We start from the raw sequence: 20852 nt of genomic DNA on the forward strand, positions 1-20852 counted from the left end.
TCACCACAACTTGCGAGTCCTGGTTTCAAAACCCTGGACACTACCTGCTTGAAATACAAGTATTCATATTATCCCAGTATTCCCAGTATATGAATTTTTTCCTCAGGCTATTGTGGTTTTTTCTTCCAAAGACAAAGGCATGTGTGACAGATTAACTGGGGACTTTAAATTGGCCATTTGTGACTGAGTGTGGATGCATGGATGAGGGTGTCCTATAATGGATTGGAATAAACTTGACTTGTTTCCTCTCCTCACATTTTTCTCCATACCATCATCTTTCTATTAGCAACAGATATAAAGAGACACCACAAAATCAAATGATGTAAACAACTATCATTTTCCCTAAATTAAAATAAAAAATATTAAACAACATAACAAATAAATGCAAAAAAAACACATATAGTAAGGACTGATACACATACAAATAACTACTAAAAAGCTGCCATTTCATAATTATGCTGATGTACAGCATGTTTTACATACCTGATTGCAAAGAAGAGATAACAGTAGCTAACAGTAGCTAATACTGAACAGAACACACAGCTCCACTGCTATTCTTACAAAAAAATAAATAAAAGTAAAAAATGTTTGACGGGTTGGTCAAAATCATAGCCAATACTGGAAAAGAGACTAACTACAAGACCCTTACATTTTTTTTCCAACAGAATTTCTAATTCAAGCTATAACTTGCTCATGTCAGTCTGGATCAGAAACACAATTTCACCTTTTATTTTTAATATAGTGAAACAATAAAACAAAGTAAACATAATAAAATGCTGTCAAAGTCTTCCTACGTTGATGTATTTTCCATTGCTTATAATATTTCTCTTAAAGCAAAGATAAATGACACAGGAAATCAGAACTTGAGTTGCACTAGGCTGTTCTTGATGAATGAATATTGAGGATATTTTTAATGTCCTATATTTTTTTATTACATTACAACATTCAACTATGCAATATCTTCTGAATTAAACAATGCAATACCAAACACAAAAGATTGATACTCCCATGGGACAGACCAAAAGTTACACAAAATTGCAATTTCCATAGGATCCTTGGGCTAACATAAAGGCTATGTACATTCACGTTTCGGATTACAACTAGCTAATGTTCACCAATAAGACTATATTACTGATCATTCAATTAGTTTGTGATAATCACTGTAAAAACTTTAATAATGAAAGAAATAAACATAACAAAATAAAAAGTTTAAGAAATGAAGACCACTAAGTCAGTGAAGTTAATTTAGTTAGCCAATAACAAGCCTGACCTAGAATAGTACATAGCAATAACAGGGGGTCTCAAACTACTATGGACTCATTTACACCTGTGTGTTTTACTGCACTTTTTTGCAGACCTGCAGAAACAACAGCAAAATCAATTATAATCTAAGTTCCCATATACATCATTGCAGAGGACTAGCATAGTGCATTTTTAAAAAAATGTGACATGCTGCATATTTTCCCGCATGAACATGCACCACCATGCACATTAGTGCGTTTGTTCCACAGAAAAATGCGTGACACAGGATGACCATTCCTAACTGCTTCCTAGCAACAGGCCATTCTGTCCTTCCTACAGATGGAGTGTGCAAGTGGTTGTTTTCAAGTGTCATGGATGAATGTACTCAATATTGTCTCTCTATTTGTGACTGCAATGATTAATCAAAATTTACAAAGTGGACATCAAACTAAAAGAACATTGAAACACACGCCACACAACAAGAGAGAACTTTAACTAAATACAAAAATGAGAGGTAGATACATGCAGAAAAGCATGCAAAAGAACATAAACCTATGTGTATTAACATGCACTAAAACATATAAAAAGCACACGCCTTAACAAGCATGTCTGTAAACACACGGCTATAAACAGGCCCTAAAAGAAAAAAAAAACACACCATTGTATATTTCTATACTGTACAATAAGTACAGGAACTAGAAGACTAATCTCAGCACATGGCACTTTGAATAACACAACCTGCACTAACACTCACCCAACAAGAATAGCTCTTTTTGAATATGAATGTACTTCAAAATCTCACATTCTTTGCTGCTTCTTACATGGTTTTGCTCTTTTTGAAGATGCATGTAGATCAAAATGTCACCTTCTTGGCATGGTTATAAGTTGATTTGAGAGATTATAATATCAACCATGTCTTAGCACATACAGTACACATTCTCATATTTGTGGGAGTTTTTAGGTCTGTTTGTAAGGCTTTGTATGATTTGACATTCAATTGCAACCCGAAGGATCCAATTGTCTTCAGGGGCTTTTCATTGTTGCACCTTAATTTACAATTTTCAATAGTTTCATCTACCAACTTTAATAGTAATGACACCCCCATAATTGTACAGCAACATTTATAGCTATTTCTGGAAGCACTAACCAAGTGTTTTACCTTGCAACTTTATTTGATTTCTAAATCTTCTTTTAATTGTGCTTACTGATATGTATTGTTAGGCATATTTCCTAGCTCATGCTTGAATTTATCTGTACTATACTTTGCATTTGTCCTTACCATCACTTGTATGTTTGAAACTAGTGCTATAATCTAGTTTGCTCTATCAAGTGATTGTATACTGTATACTTAAATATCAATAGACTGAAAGTTTACTTTCATGCCCAGGCTAACACCCAGTCCTTTCTTATTGAAAACTCTACTTTATTTGCCTGCTTTCATGCCCTTTAGCGGCCATACACACTTTCTACAGTACATAGTCTAATTGATGACTGAAACACAGACACTATTTGTTAATGGAGCTGTGCCAATTGCTCCAAGAAGATGCCCAAAGAATCTGTACCAGTGAGTGTATCTGTTCTACAGAGTGTGCCTTTCTATGCTTTGATAGCATGTTTATTTGCCTAAAAGTTTCACTGACAGCTGCCAAGCAAGGTCGAAACTCTACAAGTGTTGTGGCAGTCAGCAAATTTTAGAGGAAAAAAAACCTAAAATAAATAAATAAGCAAAAACCACATATTCCCAATGAAAAACATGAAAATTATGGGGTATGCATTAATTAGGGTTTTTAGTGATGATACATATTTTATCAATAAGCAAGGATTATATAAAAACAGCAAGCAGTCAATAATTTCAACAAGAACCATGCAGATAAATAATGGTGGTTTGCTAAAATCCTCTCATGTTAACAATATGGAAAAATTTGCATGAAGCAGCCATAATAATAAAAAGGAAAAAAAAATACATTAAAGAATTAACGTATAATATCTCAAGGCTGGGTTCCTTCATTTGCCCATAATTAACCAAAAATTCCAATTGATGAAACAAACAAAAACAGTAATAATAAATAAATAAATATGGGGCTGTGTTTTGTTTTAATATTGTATCAGCACAGTAAAAACACCTTTTATGCCCAACAATATCACTGTGCTTTAGAAAGCAAGACATGAAAGAACACCACTATAATGATCAGATACTAATGTATTTGTGCTAAATACGCAGCGCATGGAATATTATGCAATATATGAAAAGCATATTCACACATAACACTAACATAATTTCATTTCAACAATCACTGTAATAAAACGGTGCTAGTGCGATGTAACAATTATTAATGAAATGTCTGATTTTTCTGTCACCTCGTGTGTAATTCTACCTTATTCTACAAGCTTGACTGGACATTTCAAAGCTCAGGAATAATTTATGATTATATAACACAGTGACAACGTAGTATAATAAGAACAACACTGCCTTCTTGATAAGAGTAAAATGTTCTACGATTTTGAATGAATAAATTAATTTGATCATTAGTAATACTGCAATATGTGAATGACGATAACTTGATAGTATGTTAATACAAGCATTACATTAGTTGATAAATTACTTAATTGTCAAAGAAGATGTATCCTTACGCAGAATACTGATGGAAAATTTTCAAGTAGGAAGGGTACATACGTGTTATGGGATTGCTACTAAAAATGTTCCACTAGAATACTGTGCTTTGAACTGCATGCAGTCATTTGAAATTCCTTATTTTTAAAATCATAAAGTTTAAAATTAAACGCTGATTCCACAGAATTGGTATGCACATCTAATAGGTGTTTATTCAAGCGAAGGCTTTACAGTAAAGGAAAAAAGCACCGTACAAACGTCGTGCCTGACATCTTCACTATCTAATCTGATAGATTTGCCGGCCAAGTATCCACTGGATCTGCGTCCCTCTGAGTAATGGGGGAGCACAACACCACCACCCTAAGGACAGCTTACGGTGTTATTTCTTTCTGATTGACTTTGACACAGCGACTTGGCGGCTAACATTGTAACGAAAACGGAGCCGGCAGGGTGGAAGCACGCGGGCGTAGACTCGCGCACAAACTTGTCAGCAAAGCGTCACGATTGCGCTCGCGTGCTCAGTGCTCACCTGTTACCGGTGCTGGCCGCTGACTGTTCGCCCCGTCCAGATTCTTGACTGCCGGATGAATCGCCATCCCAGGCACTCCTCTTGCCCGCCTTCTCTTCTACAGATGTCGGGTCTTGGCTCCAGCTGGGGTGTGTATGCGGGGGGAGCAGAGGTGGTGAATGGCGAGACTACTCCCTACACAGACACACTCAGATTCTTTCGAACCCAACCCGAATCTTCATAGGGATCCCTCCGAGCTGCTGTCAGTGAACACGAAGAGACAGACTTAACATGCAGTTCTCTAAGACGAACAGGCTCGTTGGTATCCGACGAGAGAGGAAGAAAACAAATACAAATAACTCCAGTTCGTACGCTGCTGTGAATGTGGCTAGAGCGAGTCTTCTTGTTTTCCCTGCTTCTCTTCTCGGGTAAAAGCTCCTCACTGAAGCTACAAACCACGCAAAACCGGGTTGCTTTTGCAGGATGATGCTGATAACCGCTACAGAGCCCAGGAGTCGCGGCGCACTATGCGTAACTCCCTCTGCCCTCACGGCTCCGGCGCTACGCACCTTGCGTAATCCAGATCGGCCGCGCCAACACTGAGAGGGAGGGGCGCCGGTCAATAATTCTGAACGAAATCACAGCCGTTTCGTGAATAGCTCTCGGCAGGGAAGAGCGCGGAAACCTCATTTCCTGAGGATACACCCCGGACCCGTCCCATTGCCACAAGAGAAAGGCCAGCAGCGCCCACTTCAGTCTGTGCTAATAAAAAAAGGCTGCCGGCAAATGAAAAGGGAATGCATAATTACGAAAACAACAACTAAATGCTTTGGATAAAACAAATAATTTAAACAGCTTTACGGAAAAGAAGCTACATTTTTGTATGAATAAAAGGATTAAGCAACACGAAGCCTTCAAAGTTACGAACCTCTCCATTATTGAAAAGAGAGGTACCAGCGCCCCCTGCCGCTTGTGCTATTACTCTTTATTAATGGCCACGTTCGTTTGGACATAGTAATCAAAAAGCAAAATTTTGAATCGTAGTCAATCACAGCAAGCCGGTAAAACAATAAGCAATAATTAGAAAATAATATATGCAAAAACTGTATAAAGACAAGAACACCGTGCAGTCTTATTATTAAATCAACATGTTATTTACCTGTGCACAATAACCAAACCTACAGACGCCCACTTCGTCAGGAAAATGAGAGACGTTTGCTACGTGGATTTGCTGATGCCTAACGACTGCCTGACACCTACAGTAAGTACAATATGGAAAATAAAAATCCAGCTATCCAGTGTTTCAGTCATTGTTGAACACGCTCTATCCACTAAGCGCGGAGTAAAACTGAAGCGAGGCACTTATTAACATGAACCTTTTCAGAAGCTCAAAGACCGTTGTACAGTAAATTAAAGAAACACGCATTAGAAATGCATTAATGAACAACAACGCCCGTTAAACTGTAAATGCGAAAAACATGCGCACGTTTGAATTATCCGTGAAATAAGAACTTACAGCGATAAGATCATTCTATTCCCCTCTGCGGGAAGCTGGCGTTTATTAGCAGTTTAATTCATTGCATGGCAGGCATCAACAGAGGACATCGCCGAGGCTGAGGACAATATTGCACGGGACCAAGCACTCCAGGCCAGTTTGGAGACCCCCTTTAACCGAATCTGCACATCCTTGAGATGAAACGGCAGAACGAGAAAGGATTTCTTTCTAGCATGGGAAAACTCTAAAGGCTATGACCAGAATGGCGTTTGAACCAAGGCATCAGTGGCTGAGATACAGCAGCATTTATTGTAATGATCTCAAACCTAAGTAATCCGAATCAGGATCATGGAGGGCAACAGTCTTTAGCATGACCCGCCCAGGAACAGATCTACGATCAGATGGGATCAATTAAACCTAATAATTAACCTAACACATATGACTTCAGGATGTGGAAAGAAAATAGTTGTAAATCCACCCAGACACAGGTCAATATACACTCAGCCAGCGATTGAATGTGAAATTCAAGCCCAGGGATCTTGATGTGTGACACAACAATAATATCTACTGTGACATCATGTTGCCTGTCCTTTAGTTCCTATTTTAGAAAATGAATGAATAGTATTTATCTTTACAGGTAACATATTTGGGGTTGGGTGGCGGGTTTGTTTTTGTTAATAAGTATGGAAAGTAGATGGATGGATGGACAATACAAGTAAATAGTCTCTAGAAATCCCTTAGAAATTTCTCTAATACTGTTCACTACCTTTCTTACATGTGTTCTTAGGATCACATCACTTTGTACACAGCTATCATAATTCAATCAACAGATATCTCAAGTATCTAGTACAGATAAAAAATAAATGGGAGCTGTTAGGTTGTAATGATTGAAATGAAATGGGCATTGTCTGTTTAAAAATATGTGTTACATTTAACTGTACCAAGAGACTCCAAATAATGTACTGTTTATGTTGATGTCATTTTATAAAGGTAACAACGTTTTAATTAATTACACTACTCAATGTACTCTTACTTTGTTAATGCACCTTGTGAGACTGCTTTGTGAAAGGTGTTGTATAAATAAAGATTAAGTGATTGATTGACTACAGCGGCTATTTTGGACACACTGTTCTCTAATATTACATACTGTACATTTTACTTCCCATGAGAAGTAAAGATACCTAATACACTTAAATTGTTCAACAGAAACATACCAGGAATGCATAACAAATCATCAGTAAATATTATATATTACATCATATGTTAGTTTTCCCAGCGAGGCTAGTAGGCAATTTTTACAACCAGGAAGGATGAATGGTTTGGGACAATTTCCTGTTTTCTTTCTTTCAATAAGCACAATTGTGAGACGTGATTCAAAGCCTTTCCCTATCTGCATTTGATAGGGTTAATAAAGAGCTTATACTTGTGGCCACCCTATAAATAGAACAGATATGTTGAATATCCGCCAGCTCTGCTATAATTGATAGATGAGAGGGTGCTGGCACAGTTCAGGAGCGATCCTTGCTGTTTTCTTCTAAAAGTGTGAACTTTTTGTTGCCCCAAAATTGTGATTCTTCATACTTTAGGTGATAAACCCATGGCTGTACTGAAGAATCTCTTTTCTGTACACAGCTTTATTAGACACCCATAACATTTTGTTATTGGACCCTTTGCATTGCATTGTCTGTTTTTCTTAATATTTTTCTGTCATATTTTGTAAATTGTAGATTGTTATTTGTTAATGCTTAGTAAGGCATGAAATTTCAGAATTTTAGCTCTGGAGCTATTTTGGGGGCAGAGGAAACATATCTAGGTAGTGTGTATTAACAAGTAGAAATAGGACAGTGACATTTACATCTCCAATGAGATCTGAGTACTGTCTCTGACAAATGGGATATGTGCTTCTTGTCTGTGATACAGCTTGACAGATTTGCTGCACAAGGACACAAAAATAGACAACACAGCCAGATCAGACTGTTGTGTTGTTTGACTGGGGCACTGCCTTTGATAATGCCAGTGTTCTTTGTCATGGCACAGTGAATATCACTGAAAGCAGCAGTCCCTCTTATCATGGCATAGATAATGTAATTTTAATCATATTAAAGTACATTATTTCACAGGTAGTTTATTAATAAAAAATCTAATTCATTACTAGCAAAAACAAAGATGACATTTTTCATCATGATTCATTAATTCACCTTTATAACCACAGACATCTTTATTATTACATAGATAATCCAGTTAACAGTATAGTGTTCTTCATTAAAATGAACATTAAGGCAGCCGTTTCTTTCATTAAAAGAAAGACTGCAATTAAAAATACTGGGATTCTATCACAACATGCACTGCTAATTACAGGGCATTACATTATTAACAATAATTTTTTTGTCACAAAATAAAAATATATCTTGAAATGGTACATGGTGTATCTGTCATTTTAATCAAGTTATCCCTTTCGACCTTGGAATGGGACCACAGTGTGCATGTGTCATTACCAATGACATGCCTTAATTTTATTCCAGCAAAGTCATCAACAGCAGCCTGTAGCCTAGTATATCATAGATTGCCTAGAGAGGGACTGTGTCGTTAGCTAGTCAGGATAACGCTGTTTTTTATTTGCTTAGCTAGTCAGAATGTTTCTCTGTTTGATTTGCTTTTCCTAGCAATCTTAGGCTCCAAAAATGAATTTTCTTAGAAATCTGTAAAGACTGGAATTTGATTTTTTTTCTTCTCCATTATAAAGTTATTATATTCACACTATATCACATAGTTTTTATTATTATTATTAAGGGGCTTAACAAGTCATGTTTATTGATTAACACTGCTGTCTCACCGCTCCAAAAGAGTAAATTCAAATCCTGGCCAGTTGGAGTATAATTTACATGGTATCTCCATGCCTGCATTAGTTTTGGCCCAGCTACACTGGATTCCTTCCCCACTCACAATTGTGAAAGTTAGGTTGACTGGTGGTTCTGAATTCAACTGATATCAGTGAGTGTGTGTCCTACAATAGTTTTACATTCCATCCAGGGCTGATTTTTGCCTTGTGCCTGATATTGCCTGAATAGCCTCTAGTTATGGACTTCGTTATTTCAAGTAATGTCAGTATGTACGCTGTGTATGAAAGATCCTCTATCAATCCATTTTTAAAATTTCCTTTACTTGGAAGCAAAACATTATAATGGAACATCATTCTATCAAACAAATACCATAGTATGCTTCAAAAGCAATCCATGAAACTCTACATTTCTGCTTCACCCGAACCTTAAAACTTTACGGCTAGTGACCACCAATTAAAATGTTTTTTATAGAGATTAAAACAGTAAGTAAAATAAAAAAAACTGTGCATAGAACAAAATATAAGACAACACTTTTCCACTGAGTTAGAGAAGGTAGATTGGTAGTCTTCTAGTTAACACACATTTATCCCACCTGGTATTATGCCAAATATTGCTATTAAGACATTAGGAGTAATTTTTATAACTGAGGATGTCTGAGACATATGCAAATATTGTGGCCCAAATTATATAAAACATAGAACATTCCAAGAATGTACAACCTAGAAATGCAGGGAATTCATGATATCACTCATAGGACTGATATTGCCCTTGATACATTTTAGACAAATATAGAAATACACAATTTTTAGTTGAATTGGGGCATGCTTGGCATATATTGAGCTAGAATGTATTTTGTAAATGGCTAAATGTAACTTCTTTTCTGTAATTTTAGGGTTAGGATAATTTTTCCAATATTCACAGATATCATTAAGGGGTAAGGTCCTTAAAATATTCTGATATACCCTGGAAATGCTGTCTGAATTTTCATCCACTCCAGCCAGTATCACATCAGGAACAGACATAGGTGAAAATGAGGAATGTTGGGGAGGTTGCTTTTAATGGATTCTAAATTGAATGTAGGAGAAAATATGCATTGCTGGAAGATTACATTTGGAACTTAATAGGTTCAATAAATGCAAATTCATTTTCAATATAGATATCTCTAAATATCACACTCCCTTGTGTCTTCTATGGACTGAGCAATGCATACGTTAAAGAAGGCCAATATAAGTGATTACCATGTATATGGGCAACACATAGGAACTTCTGTGCCTCAAAATATATCCATCATTGGTTCTATACGTTTAATAAATTGTAAACCGCTAGAGAGAGAGAGAGAGAGAGAGATTGGGAGCATGCGCTGGTAGCATGTTGCCGCACACACCATCTGATGATAATTATTGTTGACTAGAGCACATAACAAAAAGTATAAAAATGATTTACAACAGGATTTCCTTTGTGTGGATTCATGGAGCCATATGGATATTTGCCTGTACAGTTGAACTGAAAGTAACGCAGTTCCATGTTACCTTCTTCTTGAGATTTCTGAAGAGTTGACTTTTCAATGCATGGCAGTCTTGAGTTCCAGACAAATTATATTATAATTGATTCTAACTTCTTAAAGAAGGACTTGTTGATGCTCCTTTAAAAGGATTGTAAGAGCTGTGGAATGATATTAATTTTGACAATACTGATTCTGCTTTCAAAAGAAAGATGGAGGAAGCACTGTCTTTTAACATCTTGTTTGACATTTTTCACTGTCCTATAAATTTGTGTATAAACAGATTTTTTAATTAACTTGTAATGGTTACTCCCAGGTATATAAATCATTTTAATACAATCAGCAAAAAGTTATATAACTTTGTCTGCTGTGACCAGAAATTCACTAGAAAAAGAACACTTTTATTGACATTAATTTTGAATCTAGGGATCTTAAAACATCTTCTAGCATGCTTAATCCTAATGGCATAGATAAGTATCAGTGTTAGATATAATGCACCAAATCATTAGCCTAAACATATACAGTGGATTCAGAAAGTATTTAGACCTATTCAGTTTCCACACACTTTATTATGTTGTAGATTGAATAGATACATTTTTCATTTTTGCTCATCAATTTACACTCAATAACCTATAATAAAAATGTGAAAACATGTTTTCAGAAAGGTCTGCCAATTTATTAAAATTCAGAAACTGAAACCTTTCATTTACTGTAGATAAGTATTCTGACCGTTTGATGTGGTAGACCAGATTCTAGTCAAGTACACCTTGTTTGCTTTAATTATCCTTGACATGTATCTAGAATATGATTGGTGTCCACCTGTTGCAAATTGAATTGGTTAGACGAAAGTTAAAATGACACACACATATGTATATAAGGTCCTGCAATTCATGTTTCATATCAAGAGAAAAAACAACCACTGAAGTCCAATGAATGCTCTGTAGACCTCTGAAATAAAATTGTGGTGAGTTATAGATTAGGGCAAGCATGTAAATCCGTTTTTAAAGCTTTGAGTGTTCACAGTGGCCTCAATTATTGTGAAATGGAAGATGTTTGCAACCACCAGGTGTCTTCCTAGAGTTGGCCACCTGGCCAAACTGAGTAACTGGAAAAGAAGGGGCTTGGTCAGGGAAGTAACAAAGAACCCAATGGTTACTCTAATAGATCATCAGAAGTCCTCTTTTGAGATGGAATGGGAGAACAGGTGAAAAGGACAACAATCTCAGCAGCACTCCATCAATCAGGCATTTATGGAAGAGCAGCTGGACAGAAGCACCTCTTGACTAAAAGGCATTTTACAATTTAATCGGCTATTTGAGCAGACGTCCAAGCACTATTTATTGTGAACAGTACACACAGCTCATCATGTGCCTAATGCCATTCCTATGGTGAAGCATGATGGTGGCAGCATCATTTGGCCATGTGTCTTAACATTAGGGACATGGAGATTAAAGAAAACCACAATTCTAAGGTCTTGCAGCTTGGTGGACTTGGAATTGCGTCACTACTTTTTGTAGATGGCATGGTCCTGTCAGTTTCTTCAGACTGCAAACTCCAGCACATAGTGAGATAGTTTGCAACTGAGTGTGAACTGGCAGGATTGAGGATCAGCACCTCCAAATCTGAGCTTTGGGTAATGACCAAAAAAAATGAGAGCATGGGTATAAGCAGTTGAAATAAGCGCTCTCTGCAGGATGGCTGGACTCTCCTTTAGAAATAGGGTGGAAAACACAAATAGGAGATCCTAGCAGTACAGTCACTCTGCATCCAGAGGAGTCAATTGAGGTGGTTAGAGCATCTGATGTAGATTCCTCCTGGATCCCTCCCTGCAGAGGCTTTACAGGCACAACCAGCTGGGAGGAGACCCCGGGGAAAACCCAGGGCTTGTTGGGAGGACTATATTTCCTAAATGGACTGGGGAGTGCCATGGGATCTTACAGTATGAGTTAGAAAAGTGTGGCTGGGTAAAGGAACCTTTCAGCATGCCAATAACCTGAGATTGTGGCAATTTCAGAGAGCCTCAGAGGTTTATCAAGGTTTTCTGTACATAAATTACAGAACTGAGGTATTTGTATTTTATCAAAAAAGTCCTTGGATGCACCCTTATCTTCTTTACACTGTAAGTAAGATCAATGAGTGAAACAGCAGTTTTTTGTTTTGCAAACTCATTAAAATTAAGTTTTTTTTGGTGGAAGTAAATAAATATTGCTCAGTAAGGGTTATTCCAAAGCCAAAGCTGCTCTGCTTTCTTAAGCAGTCATTCAGTGCTGCCCCTTCCATGCAGCTCTATGCATTACCATCTGCCTGGTTGTACTGCCTACTTGCACATTCATACCATCAGTTCTGCCATGCACTGCTCATTTAGCATTAGACATTACACCATCTGCACTCACTTTCCTCAACTCCTTATGCAGATCCTATCCGGGATCCTTCTTGCTGCCACGTACACAGACCAAAGGAGTTTAGCTACAAAAAGGGGCCACAGAAGTTCTTGGAGGTAAGTGCTTTCTAGCTGCACCACCTTTTCCGTGCTCTGCACCAGAATACATTTTTCAATACTTTTGCATATGGAGAGAAAGATTGCAGATGAAAGAACACATACTAAAGGCATGAATTTTGCTTGTGGCAAAACACAATTTGTTTCACATATTTCTTTGCAAAGTGAATTTTTTAATTCCATCCATCCATCCATTTTCCAACCCGCTGAATCCGAACACAGGGTCACGGGGGTCTGCTTTAGCCAATCCCAGCCAACACAGGGCGCAAGGCAGGGAACCAATCCCGGGCACGGCGCCAACCCACCGCACGACGAATTTTTTAATTGTCACTGCAAATTCAGTTTCACTCACCAGTAGTGAGAAATATAAGGACTTACACTATTTCTTTATTTTTTCCTGCTTTGTGCAGTTTGTATGTAATATTAAGTTCAGAGAGGCAAGCCGGGCTTTGGCCATTTAAAGCTTTATATGTAAGAAGAAAGATTTCGAAAATAGCCCTAAGCTTAACTGAAAGCCAGAGTAATGACTTGAGAGTAGGAGTTATGTTGGCCAACTTTTTGCAGCAGCATTTTGAATTAACTAAAAGCCACATACAGAACTGTTCAAACAGCCTGTAGGTTGGTCTGGATAAAAGTGTCTGCTAAGTGAACAAATGTAATTGTAAAAGTAATGTAATGCTGTAGCCAGTTCTACTTACAATAAATGCATGTCCCCCATATTTAGAAATTTTCTCAATTCTCCAATATTTCTGAGATGGAAAAAGAGGTTTTAAGCAGTCTTGCAATGTGAACATTACAAAATTTATGGCTGTCAAAAATAATGCAGAAAACCAGAATGAAATGTTTCAAATAAAGTGAGATGTGTAAGGTGAGGCTGAAACTTCACGGCGGCTACTTTTTCAAGTAAATTTGACATTGGTCCATAATTGTTAAATACAGCTCTGATTTTTCAAATGGAATGATTTCTGAAACATTTTATGATTTTGGGGCTGTGCCAGTTAATAATGATCTATTGATAATATAAAGAATAGGTGCTGCCAGGACAGTGATTGATCTTTGCACTAATTTTGTAGAGACAAGGTCTAGGGGACAGGTAGTAGGTTTCATTGTAGAAATTAAAGTTAAAACTTACCTTTCTGTTGTCAAGTTAAATTTACCAAAGTATTGTGTACGTGGAGCAGTAGGAGTTAACAATGTAATATTTAGTTTGCAAGATGATGCTGAAATCAGAGATCTTATATTGTTTATTTGTTATTATTAAACAAGTTACTAAAATTTGTCCTGTTAATTGTTTATAGGTGTTTTGCATGGCAGTTCAGAATTCCCATTTGTTAGATTAGCAGCTGTTCTAAAAAGTACACAAGGGTTAGCTTTCTTGTCACCTATTAGTCTTGAATAGCATTCAAAGTGGTCTGAAAGAACATTTTTATCCTTACATATTCATTAGTTTTTAATAAAAATAAAGAATATTAATTGGATTGATTTCAGGGGGTTTTAAACTACAGTACTATACACAATAAATTATACGGAATACAATATGAAACCCCATTGTTTTTACATTATTTAAATTAAGAGAGAAATACGAAATTAGATTAGATTGAATTAAGTGCAACTTTTTTTCTATGCTACACACAGGAGAAATTACAAAAAAAAAGCTGTTCAATTTAGTTCAGTTCATGTCACTGTTATTTCCAATTATGAACACAAGTACAGTGCAGTTAAAATAAAAATACCCATTCATCTGCAACTGAAACACAAAAAAGCACTAATGTTAATACAAAAAAAATCATGCTATGCAGAAATATGCATACAGCATATAAATAAGTCTATATATTTTATGCTACCTAAAGTAGGTTCTTAACCAAATGACAGAGAGAAAATATTATATATATATATATATATATATATATATATATATATATATATATATATATATATATATATAGACCAACCAATCTAAGAAAATAAAGTAATACACCTTTCAAACATCAAAAAACCAAGCAGAAGACACAGCCTTCTTAATTGTTAAACAATTTCAATGGAGCTTTACTTCAGATTCAGTTTGCTTTAGGAAAAAAGCATCATGGTTTGGTATTAATTCATCATGAAATGCTAAAAAAAAAATCAGTGGAAAACCTTATATAGCACTTAGCACTTGGTCCATTTCTTGATCTGGAATGCTGCCAAAACACCCAAATGCTCTTTCTCTGTCATTTTTCTCTGATCACACTTCCTCCCACCAGTGAGATTTTTTATTTTCTTCCAAGCTGTTAATTCACTTTATTTAGTGGGTTTGTCCCTTTTAATACTTGCTAATCCAGGAGCAAGTTAATGAGGATGCCCTCAAATCCTTGGGACATAAATGCAACTGTGCATTTTAATAGGTTTAAGCATTAAGACTGCCACTAGCAAAGCTCCTACTACATTTAAAAGTACAAGCAATTGGAGTTTTGTACACCCTTGTCAGACTGGTAAGTCTACCTCAGGGCGTGGTACCATTCAAGTCATTAACATCCTTTTCACAAGCATAAAACACATAACAAGTTTGCTTAGGGCGTAAATAAACTGGCTTATTCAAAGGAAAATAAACTTTAGCCATTCTGCCCAGTTTTTTTATTTCATTATTTTTATTGTCATCATTAGGATTACTGCCTCTTTTTTGCTTACTAAACAGCTACAGTCTTTCAGTATATGTTAAAGTGATACATCATTATGTCCTCCTTGAGGCTTGTCAATGAACATGGTGACTCCATTTGTCCACGGTCATTCCTAGGTCCAATACTACTATGTCGTATTTTTGCTATAAATACTCATGTACAGACAAAGAATATAATTTGAAATCATGATGAACACAATATTTAGAAATTTCAAAATTTTAGAAAGTATAATACAGAGATGCCATTAAGAGTTTTAATAATATGTAATAGATATATGTATAAAGCAGATTTGTATATACATACAGTATGCATTTTTATACACATTTTATACATACATTTATTGTACTCTTACTGACCTACAGTACAGTGGCTAGTGTTACTACTCCAGAAGACTGTGTTCATATTCAACTTTTTTTTTGTCTGTATGGACTTTGCATGTTTTTCCATATGCATTTCTGGGTTTAGCACCATCATCTTTTTAAGACTGTGTGTGTTGGGTTGATTGACAACTCTAAACTAGTAAATCTGTTAGTACACAGGACTGTGCCTTGGGATGGCCAGGCATCTTCAGTTGGTTGAGGGTCAGAGTCGAGGTAGGCTTTTGTCTTAACCTTTCTCTAATATTAGATTAGATAGATTAATTGAAATCACAGAGAGATGGATCATTTTAATTGGCTAGGTACAGGCTGAATACCTTTTTTCGCTTTAATTTAATCTTACCCTGTCAACTGACCATGTGGATGAAAAAATGAGTCCTTTAATTACCACTATACAAAATATACTGAATATTAGTGTTTTTTCAGAGAGCTCTGAAAATATTGGGGACTTCTCCTGAAATTTAGAAAAGACTTTATAAAAGGGCAGGTGATATGATTGCTGTCAGTAATAATTATAGCTATTCCTCAAATATTATACACGTACATTATCTTTTTCTGTCATAATCTGGAGAATCTTACTGACAATATCAAGATGTTACATCTTTTGATAGAAATGAGCCTGCTTGTCAGTCATTTTTTTGGCCATGTGGTCCAATATCATCACATGAGTCAACTGCACACCTTATGGCTATAGAAAAATGCTGCAGTCACACATGAATTTGCACTAACTGCAACACAAAGCCTGTTAAGATGAAGCCTGTAGAGTTCATCAAGACAGAATCTTTATTTCTGACAGAGTCTTCAGGCGTGCTCAGGCTGTGCTGCCAAATGCATTATCAGGTTCAAGGCCAGTCTGAACTCTTCTGTCCTTCCTGCAAAGAAACTGATGTAATCAACATTAATGCCATTAAGAGAGCAGGAGTAACATAGGGTTTAAGGTTCTTTTATAGTTGAAGGGAATTTGAAAGATTATATGAACTGTGAAAAAGGCTCTAGTTATATCATCCATATGAATATATTTTGTTTTGACAGAGTTGTTGTTTAGTTGCAATAGGATGTTACTAGCTTTTAGCTTTGTATCAGTGGAAAAGATATGTTAAAGCCACAGCTCATATGTAATGTCAGTAAGGGAGAAATGGCTTATATTTGAAGAGTTGACAGGCTGTGCCTGGCTGAATCTCACTTCTCTCTTAAAGCACTTTCACAGCACCCAAAACCAGTGAAAAAAAGCTTTTATTTTTTACATTCCAGTACAAATTAAGGTAGTATTTCATTTTACACTACAGTTAAAAAGCAGTTTACTAAAAGCAATAAGAAGGAAACATACCAGGCAGAACACATACAGGTCACACCAAATAAATAAGCAGATAACGGATTTTAAAATGAATGCTCGCAGATTGTTGTTGACATATTTTTGATAAATATTCATTCCATAATTTATCAGACATTTCTGCTTGAGTCACTAAAAATTAATGTCAGCCAAAGTGTGAAATGTACAGTATATGTTGCCATGTGCATTCTGTGCATATCAAGTGATTCTTTTTTAACTCTCTCAAATGTTAGTTGCCTGGGTCAACCTACATAATAAAGTGACCTTTTTTCATCCCGGATAGATGCCTACAGACTACATGGTATTACAATTCAGGTTTATTGTACTAATATTAAAGGTGCTCTAGAGTTGGTGCTCTAATCCATTATATTCTTTTTTATCTGAACACCACAGAAGCTTTATAAGGTCCAGCTGCCTGTGGTATCACATCTTTTCCCTGAAAAGCCTGAATTCATGGCCTGAACTCAGCAGGTCAAAAAGAAATTGCAGGGGTTCTCTCCCATGTTGACTTCAAAATGTCTAAGTTGTTTCAAATTAAAAGAATCGCTATTTCAATGGGTCCATTAAATTTTAAATTTATAACATCTAGTGGCTTGACATGTCAGTGTATTAAGGTGATTTCCTGTTATGTTCCAGAAACCATTTCACTGTTGTTCTAGCCTTCTGACATCAAGAATCATCTTCTTCAAAAATACCAATACCTGCTGCCATGAATAGATGCAGCTGATTTCCAACAGCTATTCTGTGGCATTCCAAAATTTTGTACCCAATTTAAGTGACCTAATATGTTCTGTGAAATATGCCCAGCTTCACTATCCCACTATCAGTTTTGACAAATGACAGAATTTTTCTCCAAAGTAACGCAGTTCTTGCCATATTGATCAGTGCACATTAACAAGATTTTCCAGCCCTCCAGCATTCAAAGTTGATGAAGACACTGAATTCACACTTTCTTGATGTTTTCTAACAGGAGTTCAGTCATCAAATGCCATATCCCTTCTGTGGCAAACAACTATAGGTTGTGCCTGCTGGCATGACTCTTTTAGCACAACTGTTATCCCTATCAGCTAAATGAATGACTGTAGCCCATCTTTTACATATCATTTTTGTCATCTTTGACTTCTATCATCAAAGATTTGTTTCAGAAAACCTAGTAAAGTAGAGCCATTGGCTGGGTGTTCTTTGGGTGATGGTTTATTCTGTCTCTACCCATGATACTCGTAAGTGTGATCCCCAGCATGTTTGCTGTTTATTCACACAAGTTTTTCTTGCTTGCACTATAATGATGGGTTTTAAGTCAGAATATTTTTGCTCACTCTCATTTTGAAATGCATCTATATTTGACACTGTCAATGACGGTGGAATGGCAGACATTTCAGGTGGCATGATGGAACAGTAGTCATAACTCAGAGGTATTGAATATGAATTCTGGCATGGGAGTTAATGCCAATGAGAAGTTTTTCTTTATTTTTTGTTTCCTCCTAAACATAGTTTAGGCTAACAGAAAGCTGTAAACTGGTCCTGTGATGGATGGACTTCCTCCAGAATTGATTCCTCATTTGCACCCAGTGCTGTCAGAAATGGACCACCTTCCTGTGACTCTAAATTAGATAATTGGGTTTGAAAATAGATGGAATAAAGGATAAGCTGTTGCACCTAATAAAGTCTCAGCTTAGTGTGCGTCTGTTTAGTTCTTATGATTCTTTGCACTTAAACTTATAGATTTTTTCCTTTAAAATGTTCCTTAACAATTGGACAACTAACTGACACTGAGTATAATGGTGCTGTCTCACACCTTATGGACATGGGAGTAATTCTCAGTTGGACCACTGAGGACCAAGAGTGGACTGATGTCACTTTCTGGGCTCATTCTTGCTGAATGTTCCCTTTGGTTTCCAGTAATCCTATAAATGTAAAAAGGCAGGAAAGCTGGTTCAGAAAAAGGGAAGTGGATAATAATTTTATTTTAGTCCTATACTTTTTGATTTCCAATAACTATATTGCATTGGTTTTGTAGTTGAGGGAACTGAGTTACTTTGTTCTCCTGTTAATGTTTAATTACTCTGTTGCAATTACCGAGTGAGTTAACAATGTAATTTGAATGATGGCTGATTATTAAGCCTTCATTCTGTAATTATTTGTTGGTAATTAACAAATTAAACATCACGTGTTAGCAGCAAATGTGCTTTATTAAGTAAATGTAATATTCTGTGTCAAATCAGTTTTAATAATAAATTTAATTTTGTATGAATAAGTTACATAAATTAACTTTATTATAAGAAGTATTCATTTTTAGTTTGCATATTAGATACATTATCAAAGTAAAGCTATTTTATTGCTTCAATTAATGTTTTCAGAAGTGCTGTGAATGGCTTTACTGTATATAAAATATTCTGATAATATATATGTAAAGTTTATTGAATTTTAATAGATATTGCAAAAGCTCAAAGGAAAAAGACCCTTATTTTTATCTAGCATCATACCATTTGGTATCGTTACATTACATTTAAAGTAATGTGAATTCAAAATAAATAATTCAATCAGCTCTGTAAAATAATACTTAGAGAGACAGGATTCTGAACATTGGCCAGTTAAGCAAACTGCTTCCTTGAGTTGATACGGCTATAGACATTATTACAAATTCACAATGCAGCTCAGCACTTTAATGAATCCTGCCTTTCTCTCAGATTATAAGGTTTAAGCAGTGCATCACCTGTCTGAATTTCTAAGAGGATTTGCTGTGAAAGCAGAGCACGTTTCTGACAAACACCAATGATCTCTCATACCCAGAAGGATAGGAAAGTGTTTTGCTTCCTTGTCTGTGATGGCTCAGGAAGCCTGGACTTCATATTTGTAAGGGGAAATGATACCAGGCCATGAATTAACCATTACTACTGTGTTAAGCACATTGCTTACGAATGTTAGGGAGAGGCAGCATACAATACTTATTGGCTAATATTTTGATGTGATATATTTGTGGTACGGTGGCGCAGTGGGTAGTGCTGCTGCCTCACAGTTAGGAGACCTGGGTTCGCTTCCTGTGTCCTCCCTGTGTGGAGTTTGCATGTTCTCCCCGTGTCTGCATGGGTTTCCTCTGGGTACTCCGGTTTCCTCCCACAGTCCAAAGACATGCAGGTTAGGTGGATTGGAGATTCCAAATTGTCGTGTGTGTGTGTGTGTGTGTGTGTGTGTGCCCCCTGCGGTGGGCTGCGCCCTGCCCGGGGTTTGTTTCCTGCCTTGCACCCTGTGTTGGCTTTGATTGGCTCCAGCAGACCCCTGTGACCCTGTAGTTAGGATAAAGCGATGGATGGATATATGTTTGTGGTATAAAATAAGTAAACTCTTAAACATACAAGTATTAAAGTGGTTCTTCAGAGCAATGCTATAAGTTAATGGACCATCAATATGAAATTTCCAGAAAGAACCTTTATTTATCTAAATCTGTAGCTGTTTTCATAATTAGCCATGAAGATTAGAATAGATTTGTGAAATACCAATGTATTCCTGATTTTAAAATGACTCTTGTTGCACACAATAATGCAGCCTAAGTTCAAATTTTCATGATCTCTCAGTATCCTGCTAGTTAGCCTACTATATGTTAAAGATTTCTGTTTTGTCCACATATTAACAACCTTTTCAAAGGCCAAGAACCAATTTTATATGCAAAGAAGCCTTTCTAGAATAAACAGTTCTTTTTAAGTAATGGTTCTACAAGGAACCACACAACCCTGTATAATCATTAAAGAACTGTTATTTTTAAGACTATAGTCCTTTACAAGCTTGTGGGACTCTTC

At 36.3% G+C, this 20852-nt stretch overlaps 1 protein-coding gene across 1 annotated transcript in view; it reads right to left on the reverse strand.

The window, feature by feature from the left end:
- Positions 1–4994, reverse strand: part of dagla (diacylglycerol lipase, alpha) — a 343026-nt gene extending 338032 nt beyond the window's left edge. Inside the window, exon 1 of the mRNA XM_051923753.1 lies at positions 4383–4994. The gene's annotated coding sequence lies outside the window, so the exon portion shown is untranslated. The remainder of the gene's footprint in view (positions 1–4382) is intronic.
- Positions 4995–20852: the final 15858 nt, after the last annotated feature.

Source organism: Erpetoichthys calabaricus, chromosome 2 (assembly GCF_900747795.2).
Source record: "Erpetoichthys calabaricus chromosome 2, fErpCal1.3, whole genome shotgun sequence".
NCBI lineage: Eukaryota > Metazoa > Chordata > Cladistia > Polypteriformes > Polypteridae > Erpetoichthys > Erpetoichthys calabaricus.